Source organism: Microcebus murinus, chromosome 11, assembly GCF_040939455.1.
Source record: "Microcebus murinus isolate Inina chromosome 11, M.murinus_Inina_mat1.0, whole genome shotgun sequence".
NCBI classification, from domain to species: Eukaryota; Metazoa; Chordata; class Mammalia; order Primates; family Cheirogaleidae; genus Microcebus; species Microcebus murinus.
This window is the reverse complement of record NC_134114.1, coordinates 31,708,967-31,721,440: the sequence shown is the minus strand read 5'-3', so window position 1 is coordinate 31,721,440 and position 12,474 is coordinate 31,708,967. Positions and strand designations below refer to the sequence as shown.

The following is a 12,474-nucleotide window of genomic DNA, read 5'->3' as shown; positions in this document are numbered from 1 at the left end:
CAGTTGATTCTTCCAAAGCAATTGAATATTATATATTTTCCTTTTGAAGTATTGCATGAAGTTGTTCTGTTAAGTTGAAGGCTAATTCATGCTGTAGATCAGTTATGGTTTTCCTTGAAAGAGGCAGTTTGTATTTTGAAATGTTATTGGGGTCTAAGCATCCTTTAACTTCAACAATGCATTCTTTCACAATTAATACATCACTGAATGGCTTCCTTTTTTTCCCTGAGTATATAAGCTACATTATAAATTGCTTCAGTGCCATTATTTCTAGGTCTTCTTGCTGCTTGAAAGAATTGGCTTTGCTTTTGATCGTTTAATTTCTGCAATACAACCTTTTGCGCCTCTCGTGCCTCTCCCTCTAATTTAAAATATTTGTGGCCCTAATGAGTATTACAATGCTGATGAGCATTGAATTTCTTTAATGTTGATATTGCAGTATTACCAAACAAGCAAATCATCTTATTTTTAGCAGAAACAAAATAAGTTTGCAATTCCCAATGCTCATTAAAAAGTCTATTTTCTTCCATTTTCTCTTGGTCTTCTTTGACATGACAGGCTGTTAAGAAGACAGAATTATAAAGTACTGTCAAGCTGTGCAATTATTTGTAAATTCCACCCTAGACAGAAACACAGTGCACCCTTGTCAAAAGCTGATAGTAGACTGGCGTAATGGACCATAAACTCTCGCTAACCAGCCTCATGTGGTAGTGGCACCAGTCAGGAGGGAGAAGTTAGAGCTAAATCATGAGGGTAGCAGCTGTCAAGTTAGCCCTTATGAGTTGCTAAGGCTTTAATTGTGCCAGTCAATCTGGGAAGATTATTTCATTGAAACTTACTTTATTTTTTGGTATTTTAAATATGTTTATTTTAAAAATAAAATGAAAATATAAAAAAAAATGTATTAATAGAAATGAAAGGACTTGTTCTGTAAAAAGATCTGGAACGCCACACGTGCCTTAAGGCCACAGGTTCCTGACTCTTGGTCTAGGCCTTCTCAATGGACAGAGCTATGGAAGGTCTATATGCATACTAACACACTATCATGCAGTTTTGATTAATAAAAATAAACAACTTTCTGTTTTAGACCTGTTCACTGAGGATAAAGGAAAAAAGTAACTCCTTCCTGAATCACTCTATCTCAAGGTGGTATCAAGAGAATATGTTTTCTTCCACATACTAGGCCTAGAAAATGGCATTGTTAGAACTAAAAATAGTGAGTTTTTAGCAAGTATACTTCACCTCCAAGTATTTGGCATACTTGAGTTTCAGATGAATGTGAATTAGGTCCTTTTTGCCATATGGTGTTATAGCAGTAAAAGAAATAAAATCTTCTCATTGTTGCAGTTCCTGCTTTTCACCTGAGAATGTACTAGATTTAAAATGTGCCTGAACTTAGGTCCATGTAAAATTAAATTGAAATATTCAGGGTTTATTTATTCACAGTGATTTTTAATACTGTTTTGTCTTGTATTTAACATCCGTCTCTGGTATTATGAACAGTAGTTATAGATAAAGTTATTGAAGCCATCAAGGTCAAAGACTTAAAAGGTTACCATATAAGTTTAGGGAGTTGAAACATTTACCTATCAAAAAGCAAGTTAAAGTTTATATGTTTCTATATATTTCTACCTCTTCTGATCTTTATTTGTATTTCACTTTAAAATAAATTCTTTTATTTTTTTCATTCTGTCCTCTGTATTTTTATTTCTGCATCACCAACATCTTCACCAAAGTTTTTTTTTACTGTTATTTTCTCTAAAGACACTTCACTTTTATTTTTTTCCCACGAAGAGATTGCTCTGGCACAGCCAACTTGAAAAGATAAGAAGGTAGAAATTAATGCTCTCTCATTTTTCCTTGCTATATATCTTTCAAAACTAGTAACTTTGTGGCAAATTCCCCAAACTTGTTTTTGTATCCTGTTTTGGTGTGTGACAAAGGTCTTTGTTTCTCCCTTAATTCTCCCTGGTTTGAGGAGGAGCCATTTATACCTTTCTAGTAGACACATTCAGTTCCAGGGTCTTCAAAGAAGAAATTATGTTTTTTATTTCTAAAACTATCTCCTGCCTGTGATGCTAGGACCCTCCCAAGGTGACATAGCAACAGAATTCTCTGTTACTCCCAGAGAGGGGTCATTCTCACGAAGATGATATGCTTTTCCCTTGCAGCGCAGACCTCATACTCCTCCCGTGCTCCAAGTATGTGTGGAATGATGTCACCTAGGAGACCCATTTTTCTAGCCCTGAGAGTGGTATGCTTTCTTGACAAACCAGAGGTTAGACCTGCTTTCACATGTGAGAAGCATTGCATCCCTATTTTATACAGTAAGACTTACATATGACTCTCCAACAACTATCAAAGGGTTATCCATTGGCCATGAATGTTCATAGCTGTTAATTCCCAATAGGTACTTAGCAGTCATTAAACTGGGTCATCAGTGGAATCCAGAGGACATCTCAGATATAAACAGAGTAGCTAATATTAATGTATAATCAAAATGGTTTTATATTCTTTCACCTGACCCTCTAATACTCACTTAATAGGGCACCTACATTTAGTATACATAGCATGCTCTTTCACAATTGCCCTTAAGTGTTTTTTTTAACTTTTAAATTATCTTCTACATTATTTTTTGATCCTTTCTACTGTGGATAAAAACACTGGTAATGATTTCGATGTATTCCTTAATGATGTTCTTTCAGTCACTGTGTCTCTTTCTCTGTAAAAAAGTCTCATCCAGCTGTCAGAGATGGCAGTATAATTATGATAATTCTGTAATTGTGCTTCTTAGAGCTATGCAGACAGTGGGAGGAGGTGGTGGAGCAAGTATGCTCTGCTCATGGCTCTGGTTCTCTTACCCTCCCCCCTTTCCCCAACCAACCCACACCCGCTTTGAGGAGTCAGAAAATAAACTGAGAACGACTATTTCCTGATTGCAAAAGAAACAGTGATAATTTCATATTCCATGTGAATGAGTTGAGGGGATTGATATATTTTAGTACATGTAGACACATAAAAATGATTAATTGTTACCTTTCTGTTTATATTTTAGCTGTCATTTTTGTAGTGATTATCAAGGACCTCCTAAAACTATATAAGCCTTTTAAAAAATTCTGTACTAGTAAATGGGATCTTTTAACCCCTAGCAGTAGAACATAGGTTGAGCCAACCATATGAAATTCCTGTGTTTGTAGGTCATACATGATCATATGTGGGCAATTTTATATCATATATTACATTTTTGAGTGACCCAAAGAAAGGAAGAAAATAACTTGCATTTTTAAGTATGTTACTTATTCTGTTTCTGGATAATATACCAGAAGTTCCAGTGCTTTGTTGTATTTAATAAACAAGTAAATAACTTATTTATAGTGTAATACTTAATTATTTTAAATGAAAACAAATCCCCCTTATATCTATCCTAAAACACTTGCTTAAGCTCTTTCCATTGTTGCCTTTTGTAGGAGGCCTGATAAAATAAGGTGAACTTCCTTCACTAGGTTGTTTGATGTTGTTTTCACCTCTGCAGTATTATGAATAGACTCTGAAAACTGAAACTGCAGCTTCAAAACAGAGCTAGGTAGGCTGCTACCATGTTATTGTTCTGGCGTTACAATTGACATAATAAACTCTCTCATAGTCATCAATTATTCTTTCCCAACCTGGAGGTAAAGGTTATAGTCTGTCCCATGTGGTAGTTTGAATGTTATGATCCACATCATATGTTCTACCATGAGGTTCTTTTCTCTGTTCCTACCCTGATGGCAAAGTTTCTGTGTTGGCATTTCCAGACTGCTGCCGTACAGGTTCCACACACCCATCTGGCTGTCTTCATTTGGCTGCTTCAAAAGCAGACTTAGAGGTGTCTAATGTACTTCTAGCTTCAGATCCCAATTCTGCCCTGGTAGAGGAATACATTCCTTGTTTTCTGAGGAAGTCAGTATTTCTTGGACTGGAAGATCTTTGACAATAGTACTCGTGCAGTTTGAAGACAAAGACTTTTCTTCAGATACTGTTGGAGTACCTGTGGCAAAAACGTTATCAGTTGATGCAAATGAGGATGATCCTCCACTAACAATGTCTTTGTCAGGCATGGATGTGAGTGATTTGGGAGCTAGTATATTTTTGAATCTGGCAACAACCTGAGACAGAGATGAAGGTGTGTTATCTCCATTAACTACATATGGGCAGCATGAGTTTTGGACTAGTGTGTTTGTAGGTACGTGATTATCTATTCCATTAGTGGCCAACCTGGTAGTTGTCCTTGCTGAAGGTTCTAAATTTTAATGTAAGGCATCACCATTTTGCTATATTTCTGTGGTTGGAGATGAGCTACAGTTTGTTAGATTTTCTTGCGCAATCACCAGTCTATCAAGCACAACTATCAATTCACCAGTTTGTGCTATGTCACTCTTGTTTTCCAAGGAAGTTTTAATTGTTCTTTCAGTCTTTCCAATTTCCTATTGTGTTAACAGAGCTTGTTTCAAGTCTATCATTGCTCTTCCTAGTGTAGCATCTGCTTTTAAAATGTGATTTCAAACTTGAAATTCTAATGTAGTCTTTGGGGTCATATTTACAGTTAGCTGTTTATCCCATTTTGGATTAGAAGAACTACTGGATTTTTCTGTTTTACCCCAGACAAGAAAAATTGCACATATAGTGTGAGATCTGTGCAGAAAGTATCCAGCCATGTAATATGAAGAACACCATTCTTGTTATATTAATAATAGCTGGATACTTTCCGGACAGTCTTCATACATATGAGCTGTTCATTCTGTACAGTGAATTTTCTGAACCTCTCAAAGTATAAATGTTTTCCATTCTTCCACAGAAATCTGCAAAACAATTCATGCTTTTCTACTTTATTTATTGTTCCCTTGAAATGACTGACCAGGAAAAAGATCATTCTTAAATGTTAAAGCAGGCAAGGAACTTATTTAATAAGAAGTATAAATATTTATAAGCCTATATGATAGTGGTTCTAGTTTTATAGAGCTCCAAGTGTATAAAACATCACAGCCATGCATTCAAAAAGATCTGGATTTGCTTTACCTTGTTTCTATTATCCAGGGGAAAAGTTCGAATTGCTCCATGTTCTTCTCCCTTATGTAATATCTCCTGAGGGTGTTTAGTTGCATGGCTGGGCAACTATAATACCTGAGGGTATTAAGGGCTTAGGGCAAATCTTACTTTGAGTATGTTAAAAAAAAAAAAAAGCTGCTGGCTTTTTTGAAGACAGATGCTTGGACCTGTCAACTGGTTTTAATAGTTAAAAAAATTTTCCCTCTTTGCCACGTCAGTAATACAAAATAATGAAACCGTAACATACATGAAAGTCATGTACTAGCCCCATAATATTCTGAAATAAAAAATATGTATGAAAAAATAGATCCAATACCATTTAGTGTGTTATAGAGATTAGAAAGATTTCATCAAGCAGCAATGCTAGGTATTTGTGGAATTAAAAAGAATCAGGAACTTGTATACTTTTGTTTTTAAATCTGTGATGTTCTTCAAATTTAATTCGTAATACATTGATGCAATTTGATACTTAGTGACTTATAAAAGGTAATAAGAACTGTGCTGCTTCTGTTTGTGTTCAAAGGTTCAGTTTTATAAAACCAGATGGATTGAAGAGTTACATAAGCATTTGAATATTCAAACAAATATGAAACTAATGATTTTTTATTGGTGTTTGAATTTATTTATTCCTCTAAAATTCATAAGAGTTCTGGGTATCTGAATTAAATATGCAGTGTATTTTTTTAAAAGAGCTAGGAATAACACAGTTTTTCTCTTGCTTTTCACTTTTTTTTTTTTTGCTCATAACAGACCTGGAGATGCTTTTCACTTTTTAAATCTAGCAAATAGATTAGAGCATTAGTCTATTTGACCTTGTATAAATAAGTTAACCTATTCAAAGTGCCTCATTTATAACAATAAAAAACTTAGTCACATATGATTGTACCTTAGGAAAAGAAAATACATTAGTTTCATAGTTCTAAATAGTCACTTAATAAATGATTACTAACATCCTATACAAAGGTGGAGTTCATGACCTTTTATAATTGACAGTCAATTTTGCATGCATTGGAACTTTTTTTTTTACTTGGAGTGATGAGGTTTCATAAGTGAACTATGGAGACCCTCTTGAATGATATTTATTCTTTTATGAAATGAGAGAAAGCAGTGTAGTTAATAGCTAGGAACAGAAGTCATTGTTCTTATTTGAAGTTAATTGATTTTTTAAAGAATCAGACCTATTACAATTGCAAAATTTTCTTACCTGCATAAATGTTTGGTCTGGACTATCTTATAATAAATGAATTAATAAAGATTCGGATCAAGGTAATAAACTGAGTTTCACTTACAGTAGGATCTTTTTTTTTTCTTCAGGTTCACTTCACAATAGACAGTATTTTAAAGAAACTTGATGTGGTTTTGGTGCATACAGTTTCTAGTAGAGACTGGTATAGAGAGTAAATTGTTGTTTTCTACTATTCTGCCTGGAACTAGGAAATGTACATGTTTATCAAATAATGTAATATATATAGTTATCATAAAATATTTTTGAATCAGTACATATCACTGGTTCTATTACAATTTATTAACTATAATAGAGTTTCCTTGTTTGCCTTTTTGTTTGTTTTTGTTTTTTGTTTGTTTGTTTGTTTTGAGACAGAGTCTCACTTTGTTGCCCAGGCTAGAGTGAGTAGGGAAATGGACTTTACCCTTTGTGAATCTTTGAAAGAAAATAGAAATGATAGCTTTAGGATTTTAGAATTCGCTTTCTTGATTTCTTTTAGCCTCCGGGACATAAGAGGGCATTCAATAACTGTAAGCTATCCAAAAGTGGGAGTTTTGTATTTTCAGAGGATAGCACAGAACACCTAACATGTATTAAGTAGATGTTTAATTAATGGCTAACAGTTAAGGTATATCAGATTCCTTAGTTCTTTTCCTTGGGTATTTTATAAATTATTTTTCTCCCCAGTTGGAAAAATAAACAACAGAAATTCATTGTACTTTAGATATTTACTAAATAACATTTATTCAGCATTCAGAAGAGGATAAAAACAATAATGTCCTTATTCAGACCAATTTCAAAGTACCATATTCTTTATTCCATCTTGGCCCTTCCCACATCAGCCAAGGAATTGTTAAACTTTTTTTTTTTTCTAATTCAGAGTCTCACTCTGTTGCCTCGGCTTAGAGTACCATGGTGTCAGCCTAGCTCATAGTAACCTCAAACTCCTGGGCTAAAGCAATCCTTCTGCCTCAGCCTCCTAGGTAGCTGGGACTACAGGCATGCGCCACCATGGCCAGCTAATTTTTTCTATATATTTTTAGTTGGCCAATTAATTTCTTTCTATTTTTAGTAGAGACGGGGTCTCACTCTTGCTCAGTCTGGTTTCAAACTCCTGATCTTGAGCAATCCAAGGACTTGGCCTCCTAGAGTGCTAGGATTATAGGCATGAGCCACCGCGCCTGGCCCAGAATTGTTAAGCTTTTAAACTTTGCTACTTCCTAAGGTGGTTTTAATTTTACATCTTGTTTCAGTCACCTCTTTTTTCCCCCTTCTTCTTGTTCTCTGTAGGTAAAGCCCTCAGTTTTGTTTAGCTTCATTAGTGTACCTTAATATTTTTTTCTGATACTGTATTTTCAGAAACAAAAACTTTTACTTGGAGATGGAATTCAGTTTATTTAAATGCATATGGAAAAAAAATCTGTTATGTATCAGTCACTGTACTGGGCTGGAGATTAACAAAGAAGGTAAGAGGCTTATATTCCACTGAGCGAGGCAGTGCCTTACAACTGTGACAGGTGATCTTAATTAGGGGTGATCAGGCACTGGCACTGATTAATCAGAACAAATATGATAAATCAGAGTGATGCCAGGCATAGTGGCATGGGGTGTTGGAAGGCCCCTGTTGTATTAACTTGCTAGATGTGGGGGAGGTGGCTACAGAGGAGACAAGGTGCCTCTTACAAGGTATCGATGGTAAAATGCTGTAGATAGGTCCAGGAATATAGTAAAATAAACCCACAAGGTGTTTACTAAATCAGTTGATTAACGATTCGAGAACAGATTGAGTACAGTCCTCACTTTGAGGGCACAATCAAGGAAGAAACCAGATTTATCTCTGGGAGGGAAACACAGAGAAGACCTGTAGAGAGGGAGAGGATGGAGAAACTGGGTTGATGGATAAAAAAAAGTCCCTGAGAAAACAGGAACAAGAGAATGTATTAAAATGAAATTTTGAGTTTATCAGAATACTGCTTTTTTGACATGCCTTTTTAAAAGCCCATATTATGGCTGATAATTGATATTTATTATAAGCAGTTTTGTTAACATATCTAGCAATAAAGAATATCATTATATTTTTAGTTCTATATTAGTTGGCTTATATGATCAATTCACCTGTCCTGGGATATATAATAAATCTTTGAAAGAAAAACCACTTTCTTTTTGTTTTGGAAATAAAGTATAATACAGAAAAGATAAATATTCTGCTATAACTTTCTAATAACTTTGCTAAACTAGGGAAAATTATAAATTTTGTATTTCCCCTAAAGAAGGGAGTTATAACCTGCTCTTTTGTGGTTAAACAAATATTATTATCCTTCTTAGTTTCCCTCTCTCCTACTCTTTAGCTAGGAGCGTGTTTAGAGGATCTTTATTTTTCCTAGAGAATTTCTTAATAGTGGAGAAGACTGAAATAAGGAGGCTTACATTTGGATTGAGGTGGGTGCTTAAAGTTACGGTGTTTAATATTGAGCAACAAGCCCTAGCTTTATTAATAAATCACAGCTATCTTTCCCTTTACTTCCAGTAGATTCATATTTTCTACTTTGGTATATAGCATTACTTAAAAATGCTTTAAAAATTGTTTGTATATATTATAAATTATTTCTCACTTAAGACCAGAAATTTAGAGGTGAAAAATCTGGAAATGAGCCATTACTATTTATGGCTCATTTACTATTACTATTTATGTCCTAATGATAAAGGTGGTGGCAAGAATAATTTTCATTGTGTTCTGTTTTTTATTTTAAATAGCTTTGCACAGAACTGTTCAGTTTACCTTTTTGTAAAATCTTTAAAATATCACCCAAGGTCATGTTTAGAACTTGAATTACTATTTCTTTGGGAATGCAATTTAATATTTGTACTTTGATGCCTTAATATTTGAATGTTATTGCCTTCATAATGTAGTTTTTAGTTTACTTTCTTTAAAATTCTGGTATTAGGAAACAGGATCAAAGTAGATGAAATATACTACGTTTCCCTGAAAATAAGACAGGGTCTTATATTTATTTTTCCTCAAGAAGACACCCTAGGGCTTATTTTCAGGGGATGTGTTATTTTTTTAAAGCATGATACAACAATCTACATTCATTCAAATATAATTAAGTCATCTTCTTCTGGAACATCATCATAACTCTCCAAATCCCGAATTCCATCCTGAATTTCTTGCAACTCTATTTCCTTTAGAACTATTGGCCCCAATCTCTCATGTTGAGCAATAGAGCTCTCATGGGGCAGATGAGAAGAGCTGCTTGTCTTCTTTACCACTCTACAATGAAAAGCATGGGTCGTGCAGATGCGCTGCGTAGCCACGCCCATCACTAGGTCTTATTTTCACGATAGGGCATATGTTGTGCAAATGCTTAGAATTCCTGCTAGGGCTTATTTTATGGGTAGGTCTTATTTTCGGGGAAACATGGTATTGACAATATTAATTTTAATTTAAATCTATTTTCTAGGGGAAAAGGTAGGTAATATGTTCGTCTTTTATTTCTAATTCTCATCTTTTATAATAGACCCTAAATAAATATTTGTAAATTGAGGATAATACTTGAATCAGTATCTTTTTAGACAAATTGTATAGCTGTGGCATAATGAAACATGCAGCATTGCTAGCTCATTTTATTGCAGATTTCTTCCATACTTGATGCCAGGGTCAAACCTTGACTGCAAAAAAATGAGCTGGCTGTGAAATGAGGATCCAGCAATCATCTCTCCATTATGCTAGCCAGAATGCATTTCAGAACTCACATTACACCATTCAGGAAATGTATGTTTGCTGATAAGATTTTAAAGAAAGTCACACTTTGTGTCACTCTGGCCCAGTGCTTCAGTCATGCCTGGAGCTCTTCGTCATTATAGGCCTATTTTTCCCCAAGTGTCACTTTCCCTCTTGTGATTTATTTAAAGCTGTATTTTTAGCTTCTTAAGCTTCCTGTTTTATCAGGTTCTTGTTTTGTATGTTGAATAGGATGTTGAATTTTGGGGAGGAAGATGGGGATGGAGTAGGGTCTGTATCCCTTTTCAGTTGTTCCCTTAATTTGTAGTGCTGTTTCTCATCTTCCCATAATCTGTTCCATTCATAAACTCTAATTTTATTCATTCACTCAGCATGTATATTGTTCCTCTGCTAAATGTCAAGTGATGTATTGGACATGTGGATAAAGAGGTGAATTACTGTGCCTGGCACAGTGTCTGGCATATTGACCAGGAGAGGAGAGTAGTAAAATGTCTCCCGAAGAGGCTGGCTCAGGTCCCCTTCTGTTGCACAGCTGAAACAGTTAGCTCTAATTCCACACTGAATTCTCAGCCTTCCATATGACTCATTTGGCACCACATCATCATGAGTCACACTAGCTCCTATAACAAATAAGCCTTCCAGTTTCAGTGGCTTAGCACTCTATGCATTCATGTTTCGCTCACTGAACAGCACAATGTGGTTCCAAGTAAGTGGGCCTTGCTACACATGATCATTTAAGAACTCAGGCTGAGGGAAGCTCAGCCATCTTCTACGGTCACCTCTCGATGTCAATGTCCAGATTGCAGGAGAAAGAACATGAAGGATTCCATGGAAGAGATTTTTATGGACTAGAGCCTGGAAGTTACAAATACCACCTCCCTTTCTTTCATTGTCTGGGATTCAGACACATGACCACCCCTAAGTGCAACAGAGAGCTAAGAAATGCAAGCAGTGGGGTCCCAAATGAATGCCTGGCAAAGCTGGATTGAAGGATGATGATGAATTTCTCACTTGGCATCACAGAGTGTGTACCTTGTATAACTCTGATTTTTTTCTACCAGTGTAGATAGGAATGACTTGTCTTCCTTTAGTAATTGCTTCTGTTTCAGAAATCCTTAGGGAATTGAAATGGAGGGAAACATTTTATTTTTCTGATACAGTGAACATACTAAAAGAATAAGAAAACCAGATACTTGAAGGTTTCTGTTCTTAACCTATTAGAAATACTTCCTATTAGAAGATACTGCTCTTCTCTTTTGTAGTATTGTTCTCCCCACCTGGCAAATTACTTTTGTGAAATTCTTCCTGTTTCAAATCAAATCCTCTGAGCTACTTCCTTCCCTTCCTGTGTCCCCAGGCACAGTTAGCAGTTGCATCCTCAGTGTTCTGCCAGAACTTGAACATACCTATGTTAGGTTCATTCATTCATCTGTTCACTCATCCACATTCTTATAATGGAAAGAAACAGAGAAAGGAGATTAAGAAAGGAAGGGAAGGGGAAGGGACCGGGAAAGGGGAGGGAAAGGAGGGGAGTGGGGAAAGGCAAAGAAAGGGGTGAAGGAAAGGGAAAATGAACTATGATAGAATGACACACTGAGGACATAGGGAAAAGGCACTTAGCTCTACTTTGGAATGAGGGAGAAGTGAGGGATACTTCTTTTAGAGGAAGGAAGTTCGGTCAGAGTTTCTTTGATTACTCATGGATACTTTCCCTTCCTGAGACAATGAGCTTTTTAAGGAAAAGAACCATGTTTTCCAGCTCCCAGTATGATACCAAATTTATACTAGACATTCAGTAAGTTGAATTGACTGAATGAAGATATAAGTGAATGCATTCATAAATTTTATTTACTACATACACTTTCATACATTATCTCATACAGTGCTTACCATAGGTTTATAATAGGACAGATATTGTTATTCCTGGTGTCTAAATAACGAGCCTAACTTCAGAGAGATTTGGTGTTTTGCTGATGTCTCATAATTAACAGAAGAGATCTCAGGTGTTCTGTACCTAGTCTTTTGCATTTTCCATTCTTGGAAACAAACATTTAATTTAAGTATCAACATAGTGCTTTGAAATTTGTAGCATGTGCTTTCGTGATGAAACATCAAAGCACTTGAATCTCTTTGAGTGGTGAAGGCTATTCATTTATATTGAGTCAAGCAAGAATGTTGTTTTTAACAGAAACAAAAAGATGTCTCATCTACCATGTTTTATAGTGCCTCATCTTTCTGCCACCACAGCGTTTTGTACCCAGTAGGTGCTCTATAAATATTTCTTAACTAATTGACAGTGATTTAAAATGTGTAAATCAGATTCACCTAAATTGGACATGCTTCCTGTTAGAAGCTGTCAAGCTTTTATCTTTGTAATCATTGTGTCATAGGGAACAAACTTTGCCTGTGGTATATTCTAATT

At 35.4% G+C, this 12,474-nt stretch overlaps 1 protein-coding gene and 1 pseudogene across 1 annotated transcript in view; one reads left to right on the top strand and one right to left on the bottom strand.

Annotated features, from left to right (window-relative positions):
• The window catches only part of OXCT1 (3-oxoacid CoA-transferase 1), a 132,883-nt gene that overhangs the window by 90,027 nt on the left and 30,382 nt on the right, over positions 1 to 12,474 (top strand). The window lies entirely within an intron of this gene.
• Positions 3,580 to 4,694, bottom strand: LOC105868166 (NEDD4-like E3 ubiquitin-protein ligase WWP1 pseudogene; annotated as a pseudogene).